This window comes from Lepidochelys olivacea (assembly GCF_965140295.1).
Source record: "Lepidochelys olivacea isolate rLepOli2 genome assembly, chromosome: 1".
Taxonomy (NCBI): domain Eukaryota; kingdom Metazoa; phylum Chordata; order Testudines; family Cheloniidae; genus Lepidochelys; species Lepidochelys olivacea.
Window position 1 is genome coordinate 306,419,093 of NC_140411.1, and position 25,875 is coordinate 306,444,967.

A 25,875-nucleotide genomic window follows, 5' to 3' on the forward strand; every position below is an offset into this window, starting at 1 on the left:
CACAGCATGCACTATGCTCAATAAATAGGTTGCTACTACATTTTTCTTTTTGTCCTTATTATTCAATATATGGCCACATGCCTTATTTACTGTATAACATCCAAAGCCTGCACTGAATAAAAATGTATTAATTTCTTCATGGGCTTTTCTTTGGTGCTTATCATCATAGCATGTAAGTGTTTCACAAATATTAATGAATTTATCTTCACAATATCCCTGCGAAGTAAGGTGGTGTTATTAACCCCATTGCACAAATGGAGAACCAAGACAAAGGATTCATTATCAAAACTGTCCATTGCTTTTGGGTACCCAGGTTGAGATGCCTAGGAGCTGATTTTTCACAGTACTTAGTATCTGTAGGTCACTTTATATGTTCAAAGCACAAGCTCTTGTTGACTTCAGCTACAGTTGTGTGTGTTCAACACTTCTGCAAAAATGAGGAACCCAAAAATGAGAAACTCAATTAGTGGTCACCTATGAAAAGTTTTAAAAGATTGAATGCCATCCTGGATAATTGGATTCTACTTCCTTCACCACAGGGTCATCCTTTTTCCTCCTGCAGTTCCTGCTTCATTCACTACACACCTTCCAACTTCTGCAACAAATGCAGCAGGGGTTCTATAGACAACACTCTCTCTACAACCTTGATTTATTCCCAAAACACTATCCATTCTGTACAGGAAATAAAACAGGGCTCTTCTGGGATTAATAGTGTGTGACCATATAGTTAAAGATGGTATCATAATTGATGCACCTGAGGGGGGAAAAGTAAACTTGAGTGGGCTACCTTAACGTGGTCATTTCCTAACTATTGTGTGGTTGACTTTGCAACCAGTTCTCTTCCCTATTACGCTGGTGACGTACCAGAAGGGGGAACATTGACAGCACAGGAGAGACAGTCTCCCTGCTCTTGTTTCTGATGACTGGAACACCACAGTGCCTCTTGGCAGCCAGTAGGAGCAACTGCAGTAAAAGTAAAACTGAGCAAGCCTCTGCAACCCTAGGCTGAAACATGCTTAGTGGCTCTGTGGTTATGGCGCATAGTCAGTGCAGGTGGAATCAGAGAATTTTGCTGCCACTCTCTAACAAGAGTCTACAGATCATATGAAAAACCTCTGAAAAATCATTTATAACCTAGTCAAGTTTGGGTGGATTTCACATGGACAGCAACCTTCTGATTCCAGGGCAACCCCCCTTCCAAGTTTCAATTCTAAGAGTTGTATGCAGTGTTGTTCTAGCCATGTCAAGTCCCAGGATATTAGAGAGACGGGGTGGGTGAAGTAATATCATTTATTGGACCAACTTCTGTTGGTGAGAGAGATGGGCTTTCAAGCCACAAAAGATCTTCGGGTCTGAGAAAGGTACTGAAGAAGAGTTCTGTGTAGCACAAAAGCTTGTCAATTCCAAGAGTTGTAAGAATTTTTTTAACATTGGCAAAACACAACAATTTTCTCCTAACCGCATTCTGAGAGACAGCAGTACCATTTTGGGGGAAACATTTAAAAAAAAAAAAGCAGACTCAGGAAGACACCTGGCATGAAAAATTTCAGCCCCATATGATTCAGCAAAATTACAAGTAACTGAAAGTAGAGTGTGTTATAATAAGAAGTTTTAAGCAACCTTAACAATAAACGTTGCTGCCAGCTTCATCTCTAGTATACTTTTTTTTCTTTTTAAACACCTGTTTGATCAATCCCAGCTGATATTTGGGTAATAGCATTTGGAGGTATCCAGCTATTTCCCAGTATATTTAATTGGATTCTGGTTTAACTATTGGTAGCAAATGCAACTACAGTTTATGAGGGTGAACTGTCCTGGCAAGTGCATTCTCTAGTGATATTTTTCATGCCTGCATGAGACCTTTTTTCTCCCTCAAGCTACGTGACAGTAGGATCAAGAGAATAAGTGAATGGAATTGCAGTTCTCAGTCATATTGCCAAGTAAATAATAATCATACATACTTACTTTCTACATTCTGAGTTAACATTCCTTCAGACACTGTCTCCCTAAAAATTCGGTCCTAGGTATTAAACAGTTGTAAAAATAGATGATTTTCTTTACAAAACAAAATACCCAAAACAAACAAAAAACCTACCACACACCTCATTTGCTCGGAAGTTATAAGTGCTGCAAACATTTTCAAACTTTGTCTCTGTCAAGATTTCCTATATAATTTTTAAAATTCAGCAAAATGCTTTAGATAGGCAGTGAAAACTGATCTATTTACCCTCCTTTAGTTACCTACTCTTCACCTTTGCCTTGAGATAAAGCCTCTCTACTCTTTCATATAAAGAAGAGCCATGACATATGAATATAAAGGTGTCTTTGTTGTAGGGATTTGAATATCACTTTTGGGTTTTGGCTACTGCAGGCAACTTCTCATTATTCAGATGCAAAGCTCAGGCAGTAACAAGACTTTACATTCAGCACAATCATCATGATTTTAAAATAAATGGAATATGCTCTTAACAGAAGCAGTTAAACATCCACAACTTTTATAGACAAATATGCTGCAATGCACTAATCCAATAGGAAAAACAAACAAACAAACACTACGCCATTTTTTGTTTAATTTTGAGGACGTGTCCGTATTCCTCATAGAGAATGACTGGGTGTAAACTAATTAAGGTGGTGGGATATAATTGGGTACATAATCATGTTACAATACGTTAGGATTGGTTAGTGAAATTTCAGGAACATGATTGATTAAGGTATAGCAAAGCAGAACTCAAGTTTTACTATATAGTCTGCAGTCAATCAGGAAGTAGGGGGTGGGGGTGGGCATGTGGGTGGGGGAAATGGGAACAGGGAATGGGGGTAAGGAAATTGGAATCATGTTTGGCTAAGGTGGGGAATGGGAACAGGGACACAGGTGTAAGGCTCTGTGGTGTCAGAGCTGGGAAGGAGGATACTAAGGAAGGAAACTGGAATCATGCTTGCTGGAAGTTCACCCCAATAAACATCGAATTGTTTGCACCTTTGGACTTCGGGTATTGTTGCTCTCTGTTCATGCAAGAAGGACCAGGGAAGTAAGTGGGTGAAGGAATAACATCACCTAGAGCCTCTTACAAAAAATTAACATCCTGCCCTTGCCTCACATGCTGCACTGGCTGACAGTCTTCTACCAGGTGATAGGCAAGATGCTAGAGGATAGGATCAAGCTGAATGTCTGACTGTAATTATAATCATTCTGATAGGTTTGAACACCAGAAAATTTATTTTTAATTCTTAACCTTGGAGCTCTAATGATGGTTGGTGGCACAAGAAAAGCACATTTACTACATACACACCATTTGGCTACCAGTTTATTTAAATGTGAATTGGACCTATCAGTCTATTAATACCAATTATTTATTTGCTTATTTCCTGTTATTTTTCTGTCTCTCTGTTCTCCTTCACTCAGACTGCATAACCCTGACTTACCACTATGGGCCATATTCTCCCCAGTACTGGTCTTTCCCGTGAAGGGAACATTCTCCTGGGGTTGGAGTCACTTTACCTTGCCAAGCCACATGGAGTGGGTTTGTGCCTCCTAAAAATATTGGATCTTAGGGCACCAGTACAGGTTCTTTGTCTTCATACAGCAGCCCTGTTGGCCACTATTTCCATGGCAACCACAACATGTGTCCTTTAAATACCATGCTGCTATTGGCTAACTGCACCATGGCTGTCCGACATGCTGTCCCAGTCACATTTCCAAGAGTATTTGCTTCTTGCTCCACCCCTAAATTTCTGAGCATGAAGAATGCTGCAGGATTCTGTTGGAGGAGTTTCTATTGGGTCCCAAGAAATGGGAAACTACTCTGTAGAAAAGGCTTTTCAGTTTCCTTGTCCCAGCTAGGTTCCATTTGGTGCTTTACCACTGATGGAAACAGAGTTGGGACGATGGCCTTAGAATTCTGGAGATCTCAGGTCTAATGAAGTAATAGTCTACAGGTGCGTTCTTGTACAGTTAGTTAAAAAACACAAAAATGTCAATAAGAAAGACAGGTATGATTCAGAACTAAAATGTTAATGTTTTAAATGGAGTTCTTCTGTCTAAATGTATAGTAGGCTATATATAGACTAATAGTCCAGAAATGATCTGTTAAATTTTATATACATAGTACCTTTGATCCTAAAGGACCCCAAAATTTTTTTCCATATCTAGGCTTTATTTTAGCTCAGATGCGAGAGAAAACTTATGTTAACTTCAGTGGGGAGCTGCACATGTGTATTCTAGGCCACAGTATCTATGTCAGTCACTGCACCTAATGCTAAAATAAGACAAGCTGTAGAACATGGCTGCTGTATAGCAAAGAGAAACAATGAGGAAGTGAAGAAAAAATACTGTGTCCTGTTGAAATAGATGGAGGAACTTTGAAGTGGCAGAATGTAATTAATCAAACCGGAATTTGGTTAGGATACAGTGGCTAACATACCTATTCATTCAAACACTGCCATATAATCATTACTGAGCACAACAGGATAGGTTCTTAGTTTTGTGTCTCATCCAGAAACTAAAAACTTGAAGCAACACAGTACCCCATAACACCTTCCTGTAGCCCAAGTTGTTTATTGACTCACAGGAACTATACCACTTGCTGAATTACCAGCACCATTTCTTACAGCACCTAGATTTTCCTCCTAGGTCTCTCACTTCAGCACTAACTAGTTCCATTCAAATATAGGGTGTGTGATCTAATCAGACCATAAAACAAGATGTTATGGCCATAGGCCAGCATATAATACAGTATAGGGTCTCTATGTTACTCTATACAACTCATACTCATATGTAAGTTTTCTTATTAAAATACTATTACATAGATTATAAAAATACAGTTTTACTTTATTATCTAATCTGGTGGTAAAGAATATATCCTATAGTAAATCAGCATGATTGCTTTTCACATACTTAGAATTTTAAGAATCAGTCTAGCAAGGTGCCAAGCACTCTGGCCAGAAGTCACAGGCTTCAGTAAGACTATTCACATTAGATCTGGTCAAAAGTTTTCACACAGTGTTGTTCTGTTGAAAAACGGCCTTTTTAAAAAATGAAACTTTTCTTGAAAACTTAGTCTATATTACAGAAATTTTCCAATTTTGGCAAATTTTGCTGTGCTATTTTGACCAACAATTTTATTTAAATCACTTTCAAAATCATCATAGACTTTTCAACGCGATTACCAAAACCCACATTTTCTTACTGAAGCCCAGTTTTTGGGAAACAGATTCTGTAAAGATGTAGGTGAAGAGTGTCACTGAAAATTTCACACACAAAAAAGAAAACAGATCCTTTTTTTTTTCATTTGAAATTTCCAGTTTTTCAACCAACTTTAATTCATGTACTTAAAGTTAAGCACATGCATAAGTCCTTTGCTGGAAATCTGAAGGATAAATCCCTTAGAGAATAGAATGAAAATAGAACATTGCTAATATAGATATCAGTATAATTTGTATAATTCTAAGGTCAAATTTAATTAGACCCAAGAAATAAAAATCTAGATCTGAAATAAATGTAAGATCATTTGCAAATACTTAGCAAATCACTAATTCTGAGAAAATGAATATTTATGTTAATAATCCACACATAATGTGATATATGCAATTTTATAGGATTTTAGTTTTAAATACATATGAATTATCTGTTTTCTTTTTTTTAAAATAAAAACAGTGGGTTTATATCTGTAGCATATGCAACGAATTCATTTCTGACTCAAAAAGTATTTTGACAGTAAACAATCTACTGTGGAAAGTCTCTGATCTTATATAAAAGATTTTTTTTCTGAAAAATATCCATTAATTTTAGCAATGCCTATGATCATTGCTTTTCAAAGCCTATTAAAATGTATATATTTTAATAAAATTTGGGCCAAATCCTGCACTTGGTTATATCATTGTAATTCTGTTGTAGTCAATAAGGACCCATTGGTTTAACTAAGTTTGACCTTAAGAACATGATATAGTGTCTCGTTTTTTGACAGTTGCTAAAAGTTTCCAAGACCCCAATATCACTTATGCATTAAACATAGAATCATGGATACACTAATTATAAAAGCATACTTACTAGTAAAGCTGCTCCAATATTTCTACATCACAGTTTATCCACTGAATCAAAGATTCCTGTCTCATATCATGTTGATTCTGAAAACTGACACTTGTCATTACTGCCTGTAGATGTAGTTTGGGATAATTGAAAGCAAAATTCAGATTTTCAGAATCTCCTTTTTCTTCCACTGTCTCTTTTTTAACATTTACTTTTCAGTGCTTTGCTTACAGTCCTGTAACAAATACTGCTACCATGCTGGCCAAAAACTCTATGCATAACAGCTAATTGGCTATCTAAGACATCTTCTTCTAGTGAGAAATGGTTATTGAATAGAATACAATGGTATTCTTAGACGGGGAAAAAAGAAGAATAATGGGCACTGGAATGACAATACAAAAAGAGGAGAAATCTCAGATTAGCCCAAACTCCCAGGCCCTAATCACTGACAGAAGAATATGGTAAATCAAAGCAAAAGACTCAATCCATTCAAACAGGATTAAAGGTTTAAACTAAAAATCAACAAACTTGTTAGTCTTTGTGAGAAAAATTGACACTGGGATTTTTTAGAGTTGAAACATCCAACTAAATTATTCCCCACTGCTGTTTAGGGCATGTAAATGTGAAAAAGTAGTGGCTTACTCTACAGAAGACAAGCAAATAGATATGTTTAAGAAAACAGATCCATACAAGATTCCTCAAAATTGGAATGACCTGATTACAGATGTAGTATTGTATATTCTATTTACAATTATAAGATTAAGATTAATGACAAAATATTTTTAATGTATTTCATAATCTAATCATTATTGTCTTAAAGGAAACAGATGAAATATACATAGCTAGGCATGTTTTGTAAACTTTTCATGTTAGGCATAATTGTATACAATGTAAAATAAAAAAGTCAGAGGATGGGTCTTTGCCTTCATTTTTTATTCCAGAAAAAATGCCATTGAAACTAATATGAGAGGGTTTTTTTTCTAGGGAGCAGGAGTGGGCATTAGTTTCACATTTTCCTCACTTGGGGGAATAAACAGAGACAAAAGACTAAGATGATAGCATTCTTATTTCACTTTACTTCTGCAATGGAATTGGTTGTACTGTAACAGCATATGAAACAGAACAGAACCATAGCACAACACTGCAACACAATGAGCAGTATTCCCTGTCCTCCATTTTTTGTGCCACTACTGATAATGCTTATTTAGAGCTTAATTCATTAGAGCTATTCTAACCAAGAGAAAGATAAAGTGTACAATATAACACGGTGCTTTCTTAAGTAAAAGAAGTAAAGCACTGACTTTTTCAGTCGGGAGTAACACCAGGTCATCCTTAAATTAAAATAATATCACTGTTACTTTATTTTGTTGTATCACACCCATTTGTATTCCCTCTTGTTGTTATGGAGTTTTGTCACAGAGACTTTGGAATTAGAATTGTGTGCATGTGTCAGTAGAGGGGCTGTCCTGTATAGTAACATTTATTTATTAGGAGCAAAGTACATTGTTGACTGTTTGGGACTAGCGTAGTTTGCAATACTATTAATATAAAGCCTAATCCTGCAGCCACTTAAAATGTGGAACGCCTGCTACTCAGGTTTAGAACAATTATTTGATTTACCAATGCTTTCTATCCCCCAGTGGTCTGTCTAAACAATATTGAGGCTATTTTTTTTATTATTATTTTTTTTGGTCAGATAAACTCAAGCTTCTTCGATTTCATTCAGCACACAACAATGCATTGCAAGTTTAAGTAATGACATTCTATGTGGGACTTGTTATTGGGCTGGGAATATTTGACCTAAAATGCCATTATCTTAACTTATACATTTTAAAATCATGTTTTGAAATTCTGCAAAACTAAGATTATAGTGAATTTAATTTCAAAGTCATTTTGGATGTCCTTTCAGACTGCATGTGGTAATCCTTGATTTTTGCACTGATGCTAAATGTTAATGAACAGAGCCACAGTGTACCATTTCACCTAGAGCAATGAAAACATTAAAATCTCTTTAGAAGACTGAATAAAACTTTATGTTATAAATATAATCCTCGTTGAAGCTCTACCATTTCACTGTACTTTTGAAATAAGGGCACATGGAAAATATGGAAGAGTTCCTTTGAGATAGCTAACTAAAGCTACAAAATGAGCACTGTACTGTATTTCCAAGGAACACGGTTCAAAAGTTGTACGATTACTACTAAGGTTGTTTTATTCTTTACCACATTTGGAACAGGAAGTCTGTGTTGTTCTTGAAGAATTCTGAAAAGCAATGTCACAGTCTGATGACCTCTTCTCCTCATTAAAACGTTCCCAAAGACAGCTCTCTGCATGATGTTTTGTAGCTTCAGCAGCCATGAACTAATTTGTACCTCTTATTTTGATCATGCACTGGTGAAAGAACCAAACAATATTTTTCTTTAAACACAGAGAGGTCTTTCAACAGCTCAGCATGCACTTCTACCCTCTTTTTAATCTTGGAGCACCTATTTATTTGCTCTTTTCACCACTAAATCTTCTTTGCTTCTTTCTGCCCCCCTGCAAAGCTGCTAGTTAAAATTTTCAGTGTTTTTTCTTCATAGGCTTAAACCATTAGAAGGATATTACCATAAAAAGGGACACAAGGATATAGAGATATGGTGCATCAGAATTTGCATTTCTAATTTTAATCCAATTAAACTAAACTAATATTTATTTAGCTACTACCTTTCCGTAGTGTATATAAATTCACTAAAGCTAGTGCAAAAAATTCTTCCTGCAGGAAATTAGTTATAAGTGCTCACTGCAATAAGTGATTTGTTCTGCATACTGAGTATTTCCAGATTTTGCTTCTAGATAATTAGTATTCATCTGGTTGATTTGTTTATTTTGCATGCCTTCATTTTTTTTTAGTGATGGACTCATTATGCAAGTCATATTTTTCTCTACATCACGGATTTTGAGCTTATGTAAATTGTAAAAAGGTACTGTAAGGGCATTTTCTTTTAATGCATAAGGCATATACCTGGAAAGGGAGGCTATATGGCTTGGCATTTTGAATTAGTTTAGGGCTTTTTCTACACCACCCATTTTAACAGCTACTGAGCAAAAAATAATAACGTGTTGACACTATTTGTGCTTCATTTTCAATTAATAAATGTTAATTTAAATGAATTTAATTATGTCTATACAAAATATACATCTTGAAAAAATATGCATACAATTTTAAAACATAACCCGCTCCTATCTAAATACCTTGAGGGCCTGGTTCTGCTCCCATTGACTTCAGGGAGAGCATTCTCAGGCCCTGCAGTGTCAAAATATTATACATGAGGCAAAAGCCCTTCTGTTACCCTCCCTTGGGTATTTTTAGGGAAGGGGAGGCGGGAGGGGAGACAGGAAAGTCTTAGAGGCAGACCTTGCACAATTTTCTACAAAGTCTTGCCTTTCAAGAGGAGGAGAGCACACAGCCTCCCCAAACCGTAAGTCCTAGGGAACCTGCAACACGGAGTCCAGCAGCAGAGGAGCCCTCTGAGCTACTTTCTCCTCTGCCTTGTGAAAACATATGTCCCATCTGAGCAAATCCCCTTCTCTGAGGGCATTGCTGGCATGGAGCCAATGTTAATACTGTTTCAAAGCAGTATTAACTTGGGTATGCATGTCTGAATGGGTATCTACTGCCTCTTGAGGAAAGACTGTCACAGATATCAATTCCTCTCCCTCCCATCCTGGCTATCTCCCCTTCCAAGACTGTGGAGTCCAAACCTTCCAGACTACACATGGAGAGTCTACTGTGGGAATGAGGGAGAGTAAGCAATGCATCTGTAATGCAACACTCCCTGCATCCGTAGTCTCCAGGGGACATCTCCCCAAGCAGCATTTGCTTTCACTGTGGAAGCAGAGGGGATAATTGAGACCAAGGAAGTGTTTCACCATTCTGGTCAGTGTTGTCTTAACAAAATGTTTGGTAAATCTCATATATTTATTTCAGTGAAATGAAACCCTTAGGCAATTGTGTGTATTCCTATTTCTGTGTACTGTTATGCTTTTCTATAAGACAGAGAAATTCCTGGAACCTACAAGATATTTTTCCAAATTTAAATTTCAGTTTGAATTTTTAGTTGCAGTAAATCTGCTGAAATTAACACAGTAGATTACATTTATTACCAGAGCCATATTTTACCTTTCCAATGGTGTAATCTTTTTGCATGGTGAGAGTAAATCCTACATTCGTAATTAATAACTTTCTATTGCAAACTCCAAAGAAAAAGAGCAGTAGGTAAATACCAGTCATGTCTTTCAGCTCTCCAAATCAGAGTCTTATTCATAACCTCCCACCCACCCTTTTTGACTGTTTTTAATTTTATATATATAAACTATATTACTAATAGGTCATCTAGGTGTTTTCTCCTGCCAATGATCTCTCCATACACACAGACACAAAGTATAGTGTTTTATCCAATCCAGTTCTAAAAGAATAAAGCTACAGATCTTCCATCATTTCCCTTGGGAGATAATTTCACATGACGATATGGATGAGGCTGCTGACTTTGCATATATAACCTAGAGTTGGTTGGATGATGCTATGGGACCATCATTGGTGCAACTGTCTTTGGTTGTGTTTCCTAGGTCTGAGGAAAAGGAAGATTGTATAGGAAGCATGGTTATGCTTTTTTTGTTTGCATCGAGTCTGAAATTCAGAAGACTGACTACAACAAATATTTAACCAAGCATGACCATCTCATGTGCACATCTCAAAATAGGGCTAGTGCTGCTATATCAGTCAACCCATTATGCCCCGGAAGGTCTTGCAGGGTTTATGGCATTTTTCACTGCAGGTGAAATGAAGGCACTAACACTGATTAAGCTCAGTGACTTCTTTTGGAATGTAAACAATTATTTTGGATCAGCTCAGAATTTCACAGCTGCTGTGACAACCATGGGACTGTCCTGGGTGGTTTTTGTTTCTTCTCACATATCTAGGCTCTTTCTGGATCTGGTGTTTGGGTTGGGTTTAGATATCAGGAAGGCAAAGATTACATCTTTGTCACCAAAACAAAGGCCATTATCTCCTTCGAGATTGGGATGATTTATCAGTGGACATTTCTAGCAGATAACCTGATTAATCTGAGCTACTGCCGCTTGGTCACACAGTGGAACTGATCTTATGGTGATGAATTTTCTGGTTTCTTTGTAAATCAGATCACTTAGATCTAAAGTGAATTATCTGCTGCTGTGGAAACAGGTCGGTATCTTGAAAGGGCAAAACACAAAGTCTGCAGTCCTTGAGTTTCAGCCTGCCTCTCTCTTTAAGGCCCCTGGCCGCCACCCATGAATGGATCCATAGTCTTCTTCGCTTGTGAAGGCCAGCAGAGAAGTATTGGACCTATAGCAGTTGTTGTCATTGCCCTACGTGGTATCGTGGTGCTACTTGCTCTTAAACAAGCTATAGTGAGTGGGGCCTTCGCTCAATAATCTAATTCTATACACTTATAATCTTGCTGACTACGAACCTCTTTCAAATCTTCTATTTTGGGGAAAGGTCATAGAAAAGTTTATGACCAGGCTGTGATGGCAGTTTCCGGAGTCTTGATTTCCTATAAATAAGTTTGTCAGGCTATAGTCCTGGATATGAGACAGAAACTACACTAGTTTCACTGAGAGATCATCTCTGATTGTTGGGGGACCATTGCATTTCCCTCGCCAGACCTCTGTGGGAATGGGTCAGAGGACGAGGTGAGACATCTGAGGAGACAGCTGATGTATATTAAGTATTACTTGGCAAGCTTGTGGTCATATCATAATGACAGTTCACTCATTATTGTAAGATCTCAACTGTTGGTGTTGTATAGTCTTTTCTTAACTTACGTGAGGAATCCAGAATATGAGGAAGCACTGCAGTAAAAGATGAAGAAATTATAACAACCCCTAGATAGGCAGCCTAAATGTTCTTTGTTTAATTTCAAATCCTTACTCTAGATATACCTCCTTGGCCAGCCTAAACAATTCCTTGGTATTTACACCTTCTGATATAGCACTTCAAAATGATTGCAACATCCCTCCCTACTTTGGCCATGCTATACATATTAAAGGAGTCTCTTGTTTAGTCATTTTTGTTGCTCTTTAAAATTCCTTCCAATTTGTTAATATTCTTATCTGCTAGTGGCCAGAATAAAAGCAATATTCTTAGTGCCATTTCACTCCATAGACATACTGCATAGGACCAGATCCTGATTCAAAAGCCAGTGGTGGTGTCCAGCTTTCAAGGCCATAGCTCAACCAGGTGTTGCAGTCCCAATGAGGAAGCTACATCTTGAGGAAAGACTCATCCCTGGTGCGGCTGCTGCATGGCTGCAGAGCCCCATCCTCCTCCCCGGAGACAAAATCAGTAACCCCCCACCTCCCACCACTGCCATATGTAGGAGAGGGGCCACTGGAAAGTGACCTGACTTCCCAGACTGTGGGACGTTATCACCCCAGCTGAGTGACAGTGAGGGATACAGTGAAGGGACCAAGTGGCCCTTAGAAACACTGGAGCCAGTTCTAAAACAGAGCTGGCAGGTGAGGATGAAGGACCTGCTGAGGCCCAAATTACTCTTGCATACATGCAGGTGCACCAAAGCAATCGAGACACATTAGCCAGAGTACAGCTCTTGGCGAGCCTCAAGCTGTTCCACCCAAAGAGGATGTTTCTGTATCCTCATCCTCAGTCTTCTCTGTCAGAGTATAACAACCCCACAGGCAACCACATTGCTACAGTAGCTTCCACTGAATTTCTGAAACCCTGACCAATCTCAGGATATGTCAACCCTGTGCAGAGCTCCCGTAAGCAGAAGTCAGGAGCTAATATACCTCTTCTTTGTGGGAGAGTCAGAATTACTCAGGACAGAGTCAGCATTTAGCGTATAGGCCAGTGACTAGACACTATAGTGATAGGAGAGAAACAGACTGATGGATTAGAATTTGATGCAATAGTCCCAAAAAGCAAATTACATTGAAATGTTCCACCTACTATCACAGCTAATTAAAGATTAAGTTAAATAATAAATAATAATACTTAACAATGACAAATTAACTTCAATGCCAACTTTTCCTGTAAAAGAAGGCCCATTTACACTTCCTCTGATAAAGCATGCCCACGTGCTCAGGGTCTAACTGAGCACCATATTTGGGGTCAGGAAAAAAATTTTTCCCCAGGTCAGGTTGGCAGAGACACTGGGGGGGTTTCACTTTCCTCTGCAGCGTGGGGCGTGAATCATTTGCAGGTTTAAACTAGTGTAAATGGTGGGTTCTCTGTAACTTGCAGTCTTTGGATTATGATTTGAGGACTTCAGTAACTCAGCCAGAGGTTATAGTTCTATTACAGGAGTGGGTGGGTGAGGTTCTGTGGCCTGCAATGTGCAGGTCAGACTAGATGATCCCGTTGGTCCCTTCTGACCTTAAGATTATGCATCTATGAGCACCTTTCATCCAGGGATCTCAAAGCACTGTAAGAAGGTGGATAAGTATTGTCCTCTCTCTATTACAGATGAGGAATCTGAAGCAGAGAGGTTAATTTAATTTCTGAAGGATATACAGCATTTCTGGGAAAGGGTCTGAAATAGAACCATATATCCAAAACTAAATTAAAGTAGTTAAAATGTGTTATTTAAAGGCATGTACAATGTGTTGATTTTTTATTAACACTACCTTACAAAAAATCTGATTTTTTTCCTTTTTCTGGAAGCAAATACTATAGGGTTTTATGTTAGAGCAAACTTTGGTACAAGTAATGTGGATCCTGATTCTGTCTTAACTATAGTGAGAAAGAAACATCCTTAGCAAACCTTATGGTATTTTTACTATTTTAGCTTTTCTCCACTAGATGTCCCCAGTATGTCACATTAAACATTGGCTTCACAGATAGAATCTTTTTAATCTGAAAGGGTATATACTTCTTTTGAAGAGTGTGTTATTAACATGTTATGATTAATGATTTTCACTCCAGAGTTCATTTTATCTGGAAGATTAATCAGACACAGATCTACAAGAAGAACACAATAATTTAATTCTCTGCCAAAGATATAGAGGCTACCCAATTTAGGAAGCAATTAAGAATCTTGTATGCTTTCTTCTGTGGAAATATTTAAGCAATCAAAGCACTAAAAAAATAGAAATCCTTACAGTAAAAATTCTTATATTTCAAAAAGAAAGCCTTAACAGTTTCTCCCCCGCCCCAACTTTATTACTTTCAAAGGGGATATAACAGTTACACAGGCCCATTCACAGTAGACTGGGTCAACAGCAGGAGTCTTGCTTAGTTTGAGTTCTAATGGATGTTTAAGGTAAGATCAGAGTAAAATCTGGCATGATCACAAATATCATTTTAAGCCTTTCCCACATTCCCAAAAAGCCCTCTGCAACAAGGCATGGGAGGCTGGAAACAAAGCTGTCATATTAGAAACTTAAAGCAGGTAAGCTGAGTTAGAACTAATCTGTCAATACCTTGACTTGTCTGAAAACTCAGTAAACTGTATAAAGCTTTAGGTTTTTGCACTTATTCGGCTGTAAGTGCTGCTGTGGGAGATCAGTACAGTAGATCTGTACTGTATCTGCTGCTTTCCAGGAATGCAACAAGGATTCCCAAAAGGCGCCAGTGGATCTCAAACTGGAAACACTCTAGCAGCATGTTTTGACTCTCAGGGCATCAAGTAAAAAGTTCACGCTGTGCAGATGAGCAGCACCAGTCCGAAGGGGTGGGGAGGACAAACCAAAACAAAAAGAACCAAAAAAAGGAGGGGAGAGGGGAAGTACTCTGAATGACCTTTTACTCTGCAGCTAATACACACCCCTGGAACAATGGTAAACACTGACTGAAGGTCTACAATCTCCAGTGGTTTCATGGCATGTCACCATCCCCAGCAGGACTTAATGTGACAATAAAGTGCATGATTCCAATAACAACAAAACTTAGATGTAACAGAAAAGGAAACAAAGCCATGTGCACTTAGCCCACCAGTGCACATTCTCTACAGCCTTTCAAGTGTTTCAGTTTCCAATAATAAGTTGAGAATGCCTTTACGATTGCACAAGGGATGAAACAGTGGTTTGTGTGCAAAGGTCCTCAAACATTTTTCAACAGAAAAACAGCACCCTTAAAAAAGACCTACTAAAAACAAAAAGGAAGAGGAGGACTTTTTTTTTTCTTATTTGTGATAAATAAAATCTTTCAATTTTTTTTTTAAAAGGTGGGAGGGACAGGTTATTTTTTCAATTTGTTCCTCACATTATACATTCAGATCCTCTCTCGTCCATAAGTCTTTATGATAACGCCTGAAAAACTAGTGAAATAACATGACAAGCACTGGAGTGAGGAAGAGGTTTGTAGACAGATTGTGCCACACAGATTCCCCCTTGCTGGGGAAAATCTTTGGTCACCACATTAGGGCAGCTTTATGGTGTGGGGGTGCTGTGGGGGTTAAGGGGCAGACTATATCAAGAGCTAAGAATGAGGACCACTGTGTTTTCCTTACTTCTGAATTTACAAATCCTTTTAGCCCAGCTCTGTTCTCACACTGTTTTTTTCACATATCAGTCTCAGTTCCAACAGTCTTTTTTAAAAATTCTCAGCATCTTCCCACTTGACATATCAGGCCTTGTTGCCTCTGAGAAGCCTTTTTGGGTTGATTGCTTATGGTTCAATACCTAGGAGAGGTGGGGAGCAGCAGAGAGTTCTTTCAGAGACTGCTTTCATCGTGGTTTAGTTAAAAGCAGCATTGACACTCTTACATGACTGCATGGGCGGCATGTGATTCCTCCATCTGGGGAGGCTGCACACACATGGAGCATGGCCTTACCCTGAGGCCTGCCCCCACTCAGCCTCCTCCCCCAGAAGCCCCGCTGATGCTCCACCCCAGCCCTGCTCAGCCCCCTGCTTGAGGCCCTCTCCACCCGTCACTGATGCCTCTTTGCCTCACTGGCTGGCCAGTCTCTTTGCCCTGGCCCCCCTTCTGGCCCTCCCACTGGCCAGCCAACCGTCCAGCTGGCCACTCACCTCTCATGTGCGCTTCCTTGTGAGTGGAGCGGGGATGGGAAGAAGCGGAGCCTCGGGGGAAGAGGATGACCAGGAATGTGGCCTTGGGGTGGAGCACAGGCGGGGCCACAGCAGGGGCACCCACCCTTTCGACAGCAGTGCGCTCCAAAAGTGGTGGGCCAGCTGTTTGGAGAGGCTTAGCCTCCTCTGGCCTGTTATACCCACCATCTATGCATGACTGCCATGGCTGCTTGTGGGAGAATAAAGGATATAGCCCCAGAAATGCATTCCCCTACTCTGACTCTGGCTTTGCTAATGACAAAGGAGCTGGGATAAGATACCCACTCCCCATTCAGCCCTTCCTCCAGCAAGGCACAATACCTAGGGTATGTCTACACTGCAACGTAAGCCCAGGGTTAGTGGGACTCGAGTCAGCTGACCTGTGTTAGGGAACTCTGTGCTTGAGCTTCCACGTTGTATTTTAACCCTGTGTTAAGATTTTTGTAATCCATGCTCAAATCTAGGGCTTTGGCATCCACAGTGCAATGCACAGACCCAAGTCAAAGTAACCATATCCCAGAGTTCCCAGTACTGCCCCTCTCCCTTGAAATGTGGCCGCTCTAGCACTAGGACCATGATGCACCGTGGGAAAACTTCACTGACTGCCATGCATGTTACAAGGAAGCAGCTTCCTTTGCAAAAAGCTTGATCAGTTCATTCTCCATTGCAAATCCAGGAGGCTTTCTGATAGCGTGCTTGCAGATCAGTGATCAGAAGACAATGGCTTAATGCTGACATGAGCTGCTGCCATTTGCACGGCGGGACAGTGGCTCCCCTTTTCAATGTGGTGGATTGCAGATTGTTGGGATTGAGAGGAGAAAGAAAGTTATCCCACAGAATTGTGGGATACTTCCCGCTGAATCCCAGGACCCAAGTCAAATGGGGATGTATCTTCACTACAAAGCAATAGGGCTTAGACCCTGGGTCCTGTCCTAACTCAATATCACACCCTCCAGGGTCCTGAGACCCTGGGTCCGAGCCCTGGGTTAGCACAATTGCGATGTTAGACACAAGTGGGGTTAGACTTGAGCTCAGGCGCATTCCCTGTGCCCTGTGTTGCTCTCAGTGTCACCAAAACTCTGGAATGGAGCAGGTAAGCTGAAAAGCAATACAGCAAGTCCCACTGACTATCCGATGGGAAGTGCTAAGGGTTCGTGCGGTAGGAGACAATAAGAAATAAGCTGCCACCATGGAGGTGACCAGATAACACAGTGGTGAGCATGATGTAAGAACCAAAGTTGGGTCAAAAGTTCTGTCATTAACTGTAATCCTATCTGGATAAAAAGGCTCACCGACCATGTCTGGAATTCACACACCTGGGGGGTGGGGAGGAGGAAATCACTGCTCTAAAAAAGAATGCACAAGAGTAACATTTACAGGGAGACAGACTTGAAATGTAGCAAGACAAGGTAGAACAAAAACAAGAGAGTCTCAAATTAAAATAACGTCCTAATAACATGGGTAGAGAGACACCTAGTGGCTAGAGAGAAATAAGGCAAACACTTTAAATAAAATGATACAACAATTGAATGTTTAGAGCTGAAATTCTGTCTCCACTGAAATCTGTCAAAACTCCCATTGACTTCAGTGGGGCCAGGATTTCACCATATAGCTCTATGATAGAGATGGTCAAAAGGTGAAATTTTGATGACAATTTTCATTGAAATTTTGACCAAAAAACCCTAACCTACATTTTTTGTGAAAATGTCTGCAAAAGTTATTTTGTATGTTAGAAACTCTACACTAAATGTTAGGGGTATGATTAACCCAGCTAAAAGGAGGGCAGTGGGCATTAAATATTCTGGGGCGGGGAGGGGGAAAACAGTGTTCAGTTGCCATACTTCAAAATTACACCCATTGCAACACCACTAACAGAGCTGGGCAGGACAATATTTCTATTCTTCTTAAACAGAATATAAGGGCAGAAAAAAATGACAGTCATTCTCAGTCACAAAAAATATACATCTCTAGTTATCCATCGCCCAGTCAAATGAATCAAACAAAAGAATTCCAGTATCAGGAAAAATTAGGCTAAAACATATAACAAACCAAGATCCCTCTGATATTTTCAGACTGGCTGAAGCTCCTGGGTGATCATTTTTAAAATGTGTCCTGAACTGAAAAATACAGAGGGCAGCTCAACACTGAACACTCAAACACATTTATGAAGGCGAATGAAATATTGGCCAATGTGGTCCAGTGAGTCCCATGAGACTGAGAATTAAGGGACCTAGGTTTAATCCTCACTTCTGCAACTGACATCCTGTCTGACCTTAAACTAGTCCTGAGAACCTCTAATCCTAAACTGTTCTTGCAGCTCCACATGAAACAACAAGGAAGAAGCTTCCTTATAACCATTAGCCCAGAATGTGGGACACCCCAGTTCAATTGCCCACTATGTTTGATGACAAGAAGGAATTTGAACAGAGGTTTCACACCTCTCAGGTACCTGCCCTAGCCACTGGACTACAGGGGGATTCTCGCTCTCTGGCCAATTAATGTTTAATTATTTAATAATGACTTCAGTGGGAGAGACTGAGAGAGACGTACACCAAAATATCCCACATCAGAACAGCCTCCTCCTCCTCCCCTCTTCTAGCACTTTTGTGTGGAGTTGCAAAAATGGCTTAGGCACCTAGGCTGCCTGACTCCAGGAGAGGGTTCTTGGCGGGGGATTTCAAGAACCTCCCTGCAGCCCAGACTGAACTCTCACTATCTCCCAATGGCTATCTTAGGCAGCTCCCTCCCTAGCATGCTGGCTCCCAGTCTCAGGTATGTGTCTTTCCCCATGTATTATATAGGGAGCCTAGTTCAGGCTTTGTAGATTCCAGTGATTTTCTATGTGCATAAGTCATTTTGTGGATCCAGGCCTAAGTCTGTGAGCATATTGTCTGCAAGAAAAAAAGTGTAACTGGACCGTGAGAAGTGCTTGTCAATAGAAAAGGAGAACTTTTCGTCCCAGAGGTTCACATGGTTGGCTGAGTAAGGCCCAGTGGGAGTTCTCCTCTGGCAGACCTCAGGAAGGGGAAATATTCCCTCCCTCAATTTCTTCCATGTTAAGACATCTGTTTTCTCCCAGTCTCCCGCCTGTAGACTTTCTGAGGTCCTGTGAGTCTCCCCTGGAGTGATGCTCCCTTCTGACATACCATATAGTGGACAGTGTAAGGAAACATTAGTGTTTTTCCTTTGCCATCTTTTGTACTTCAAGCTGCTCAAGTGTCCCCTTCGAGGCCCCTGAACTCTGCTCCTGACAGACTCCCCATGTCCTCTAGAAAAACACATACTCCCCTCATGTCTAGATGGTGTCCTGCTGCTGAAAAACAAGGAGGTTCACTGGCTGTGGAAGCAAGAGACCTGTTAATGCTTCCCCAGTGTTTTCTCCTGCAGTGGTGAGCTGCTCCTCAGGTCCCCCCATTTAGCCCTCTCTCTGTTTCCAGCCTTCAATGTCCTCAGCAGCCTCTCACTGCCAAGTTCCTAGGGCTTTTAGAGACTCCGCAAGCATAAATCTGAGGGATGGAAATGGTTAGAAAAGCCCTGATAAGATTTACGAGGCTTGCAAAGCAGTTGATGCACTGACCCAGGAAGATCCCTACTTTTACAAGTGACTGGATCCTCTCCTCAAAATCTCTGGAGCTGCTTAGTGAGTCTACCTTCCTACAGACCACAAGAAGTCTGGAAAGGGGGCGGGGGAGAATGCCTCCCCCCCTCAGCATTCTTCAATTCTCCACACCATATAAGAACTATTTGAAAAATGAAGGAAATAACACAAATAACTTCATTTAGATGAAGTACAATTACATGCACATGTCAGAGGTTTAACTGCATGTTATTTTCAAGAACTTCATCCCCATCTTACCACACACAAGAAGTTAGACATTAGAAACCCAGGAATAGCAAAGTTAAGGCTGCACTTTTCAAACAGGAGCAAGACATCCAAACTACCTTAACCCTGCCAGCCTACCATCTCCCCAACTTTGCAAGGAGTCTATTAAAAATTATGCACAGATTGATTTTATAATTTGTTTCATACTTGCGTATCTCCCGTACTATATGAGACGAATTGTCAACACACTTATTTTTACTCATGGAAGTGCAGTAGTTTCTCACTTAGGGGTAACCCTCAGAGGTTCTGATCACCATCTGTAGGTGTCAGAATGCTGTCAGAATACCTCACAGGATCCAGCCCGTAATGAAGAGTTTTATGCTATTTGTTGAACCAGGACATTAATGTACTTTTTTATGTAAAGCTGGGTGGGAAGTGTTTTTCCATCCTATGAGAATTTTCAAGATTTAAAAAAAAAAAAAAAAGCACCATCCTGAATCAGGATGAAAAGTTGAAATTTCAAAAATTTTCACATGCTAACATTTTGAAAAAAAATTCAGATTGGATCAATTAAAATGTTTCATTTTGATTTTGTTTACTTTTTAAATAAAACCCTATACATTAACTTAAATTTTGAAATGAAAAAAAAGCCATTTTGACTTGAAAAATGAAACAGTTTTATTTTAAAAATGTCAAATGAGAATGTTTTGACAGTGTCAATTTTCAAATATTTTCAGAATGGGAAATTTATCTGAACCAATCCTTTCCCAAGAAGTAGGGTGACCAGATAGCAAGTGTGAAAAATCGGGTCAGGAGATGGGGTGTAATAAGCGTTTCTATAAGACAAAGCTCCAAATATTGGGACTGTCCCTGTGAAACTGGGACGTCTGGTCACCCTACCGTGAGCAATTGTGGTTTCAGTGAATCTGAATTTACTGACAAAATATATTTTGTTGAAAAATTCCCAAGCAGCTCTACTTCTATGTGCTTTATGTATTCCCATAAAGCAGTATAACAATTAGGGCTGTCAATTAATTGCAGTTAACTCAAGTGATTAACTCAAAACAAATTAACTCGATTAAAAAAATTAATCATGATTAATCACAGTTTTAATCGTACTGTTAAACAATAATAGAATACCAGTTTAAATGTATTATAAAAATTTGTGGATGTTTTTCTACATTTTCAAATATATTTATTTCAATTACAATGCAGAATACAAAGTGTACAGTGCTCACTTTATATTATTTTTATTATAAATATTTTCACTGTAAAAAGATAACCAAAAGTAATAGTATTTTTCAGTTCACCTCATACAAGTATTGTAGTGTGATCTCTATCATGAAAGTGCAACTTACAAATGTAGAATTATTTTTGTTACATAACTGCACTGAAAAACAAAACAATGTAGAACTGTAGAGCCTACAAGACCACTCAGTTCTACTTCTTTTTCAGCTAATCACTAAAACAAATAAGTTTGTTTACACTTACGGGAGATAATGCTGCCTGCTACTTATTTACAGTGTCACCTGTTAGTGAGAACAGGCATTCACATGGCACTGTTGTAGCTGGCATTGCAAGGTATTTATGTGCCAGATATGCTAAACATTCATATGCCCCTTCATGCTTTGATGTGTAGATTGCATCTTTTGTTTATCTTTTTTTACAGAGGAAATATTTGTAATAAAAAATAATAATATCAAGTGAGCACCCTACACTTTGTATTCTATGTTGTAACTGAAATCAATTATTTGAAAATGTAGAAAAAAATCCAAAAATATTTAAAATAAATTTAAATTAATATTCTATTATTGTTTAACAGTATGATTAAAACCGCAATTAATTTTTTTAATCCTAAATCAACAGAATCCAGGTGGGTTTGGTGCCTTTTATAGGCAGTGCAATCTTAACTGCAAACTACCCTGTTTTCTAAAGCCTGCTTTGTTTTGTTTTTTAGAACTTGTGTTCTTGAAAGGTAATATACACTCAACTACCTGTTCCCATAACCTTAGCAAAGTTTTTTCTTGTGAGGGAATTATTATTAACTAAGCCCTGGTCTACTTTGGGGGTGGGGGGGGGGATCGATCTAAGTTACGCAACTTCAACTACATGAATAACGTAGCTGAAGTCGACGTACTTAGATCGATTTACCGTGGTGTCTCCACCGTGGTGAGTCAACTGTTGCCATTCCCCTGTCGACTCTGCCTGTGCCTCTCACAGCGCCGGAGTACAGGAGTAGATGGGAGAGTGCTCAGGGGTCGATTTATCACGTCTAGACTAGGCGCGATAAATCGATCCCCGGTGGATCGATCGCTGCCCACCGATCTGGCGGGTAATGAAGACATACCCTAAGTCTAACAGATACCTCACGAAAGACTAATACCGCAGAGCCAACCACCTTTTTCAGTAGCATACACAAAATTCACTCCAGGATGGACCCCTTTCTTATCCTAGAAATTCAGGCCCAGCTTCAGCAAGTACTTAACCACATGCCTAGTTTTAAGCCCATAAGTCAAGTCATTGGGATATAAAGGTTAAGAATGTGCTTAAGTACTACAAGAGGCTGAAACTTACTGAATTTTGAATTTCTGAAGAATGCTGTCCTCAAAATAATTGATTTTCAGTGAGAAAAAACACTGAAAATTTTTAAATAAAAATGGTTGTAAAAACGTTGTGATTTTTCAAGGAGCTCTGTTAATTACCTTGCTGAATACAAACCTCCAGAACGTAAAAGTTCTCTCCCAATATCTCTTGCATCATCCACCTGTCTTCAATATGACCACAAGCAGCACCTAGACCATATAGTAAACTGCTCGCCCTTAACTGCTCGCCCTTAAAAGATTTCCTTTTAAACATTTTATACTGATGGAAATAAAAAATTACCTGCACATTAACAATAAAGAAGTGTCACCAATAATCCTCTGAAAAACCCTAAAAGCAGTCCTCAAAAGGAAAAATAAATGCTTTCTTAAAACAAAAAAAGCAATGGACAGAGTCTCAAGGGATTTGATTTTTCTATAATTTCAAACCTAGAAAGGCAAGACAAAAAAATTCAACTGAGAGGTGCTAAAAATCTTTAAAGCATAATTGAATTCAATTGAATAAAATTAAATGAAAACTGAACTGCCATGTATAAAATAAAACTTAGGAACAGTGGAATAGAGGAAGGACACTGCTGGCATTTCATCTGAGGAAGCAGCAGTCCTCCAGAATAATCCGCTACATTTGCCAACCAATACAGAATAAAATAACCAACAAAGGCGAAGAACTGTCTCCAGCCTTTGCTAACTATTATGGGAACTTTACAGCGAATAATAGCAATCCCTGATCTCAGCACCAAAATACAGAATTTCCTGGTTAATCATATTGAACACCAGCAGCTCTCATAGAATCACTGAAAACAAAGGAACAAGAAAATGTCATTAAATCCCATAGAAAGCAGAAGACTCTGAGGCCAATGGCTATTGGGAAGATTTCTACCAAACCTTCCTGGAACACATAAAAACAGTAGTTACCATTTAAAAAAAATAAGCCATCATTACCACAGATCAGATATGTGAAAGTAGAGCGCTGAAGGAGGTAGGGCTAAATGAGCATACTGTATGCTTTATTATAGGCTGTTCCAAAGCCCACTGAAGTCACGGGGAAATCTTTTTATGGACTTCAAAGGACTTTGAATGAGGGCCCTAATATGTTTGTTGAATGAAGCAGGGCTTCAGGAGACCTGCCTTATTCAACACTCTGCTGTCTAACTAGTAATTGACAGCATTTTAAAAATCTTTATTTATTTTTTTAAAAACCTAGGAAAATCCATTCCAAAAGCAACATTTAAAATATATTAAGTTTGCAAGATAAGCTGCTCTGATGTTAGGGAAGGTTATCATGCAACTTAACTCTATTCCCTGAGGCAAATTAATTAGGGTACAGTCTTTAATTGTGAAAAGAAAAGGAGTACTTGTGGCACCTTAGAGACTAACCAATTTATTTGAGCATAAGCTTTCGTGAGCTACAGCTCACTTCATCGGATGCATACTGTGGAAAGTACAGAAGATCTTTTTATACACACAAAGCATGAAAAAATGGGTGTTTACCACTACAAAAGGTTTTCTCTCCCCCCACCCCACTCTCCTGCTGGTAATAGCTTATCTAAAGTGATCACTCTCCTTACAATGTGTATGATGGAATCACATAATATTTTTTCCTCCGGTCCTGCCTCATCCCATGCAGAAATTGGATGGTATGTAGTACACAATACCAGAAGATAATCCAATGGTGGATAATAATACTTTGCATATCTGTAAATGTTTTCCATCCAAAGATCTCAAATGTTCTTGTCTAGATATGTATACCATGGTATTCTAGCAACCTAAAAAATGTAAAAGTAAACACATTATCTCTGTCTCCATCATCTAATCATCATGGGGATTTGGTTTGTTTTTGCTTTATTATTCTGGGAAGATCAGGTCAAAGGAATGAGGTTTACAATTTGATCCAATTAATAGGTTATAAAGAAAAGGGCAGAAGGGACCACTGTGGTGGTCATCTGATATGACCTCGTGCATAACACAGGTTTGTAGAACTTTCCTAATTTATCCCTGTTGAACTAGAACACATATTTTAGAAAAACATCCAGTCTTGATTTAAGAATTGACAGTGGTGGATCTAAAGTCAGTACAATTCATGGGGTGGACGGGAGGGGTTATTTCCTGGAACAGAATTACATAGCCAGTGGTCAAGAAAGCTCTCTCTCCCACAAGTTTGAAAGTCTCACTCTTGAGTATAACAATTCCACTTCACTAGTAGAACATAGCTCTCATGGAAGGTCATGACCATGTCGTATAAGGTAGTGCCTCGGGTAACTTGGGCCAACACCATGAAAGGGCTTTGAAAATAAGGTCCAAATCCTTTAACTTGATTCTGTATTCAATGAGGAGTAGAAAGTAGAGCACTGAAATAATGTGATATGATCCGATAGTATTGCTGAGTTACTGGGCAATTGCTTTTTGAACTAATCAAAATGTTGAAGCTGGTGGGTTCATTCCTAAATTCTTACTGAATAAATCCTTGTGAGGTTGAATAAATATATGTACTCTCATTTTATAGATGGAAAAAATGAGAAACAGAGTTAATGGCCAAATTGTTTTTAAGTGGCCACTGATTTTTCATGCTTCAATTGGCACCTTCCAATTCTGTGCCTGATTTTCAGATATGCTGCATTTCTACAGCTCACATTGACTCCAAGGAAGTGGCAGGAGCTCAGCACTTCTGATATATAGACACGAGGTGTCTCAGGGTAGAATTCTACAAAGTGAGGCACCCAAAATAAATGTCTATTTTTGAATATATTGGTTGAAGTGAGTTGCCCGAGATCATATAAGAAGTCAGTGCCTGAGCCAGGAATGTAACCAAGGTCTCCCAATGCCAAGACCTGTAGTTTAACCACAAGACCATCTTTCCATAGCATGTGTGATTGTTCCAGGACTTCACTACATTACAATGATCTCATGTAGGTTTTTTTTAAATCCCCTTTTAGAGTAAATGAAAACAAAGACCTACAAATAGGTTTTGAATTACTGTCTCTATCACTTAGGTTTGTGGAGGACACTATCTCCTGGGAGTCATCTGTGTTAATTAAATAAAAAAAAAATCTCCTTAAGGTCCAAAGCATGCTAAATGAATTAGGAGGCCCCATTGAGCAGAAGCCTTTTAAACTCTAGTGAAACAAATCAATTCACATGTTATTATTATCCACTTAACGAATTAAATCTGTCACTTTATATCATATGAAACCAGTTTTTCGCAAAAGCTAATTAAAACCATTAAAAATGGAAATCTGCTTTGAAAGAGCTTATGCAAAGTGTGAATATTGATGCAAAGAGATAGGCCTGTTTGTCCTCATGAATGAGAGAGAGAACTTCTACTATAAGAAGCTGCACTTGCTCTTCTGGGAATAAGAACCTAAGCAGAAATCTAATT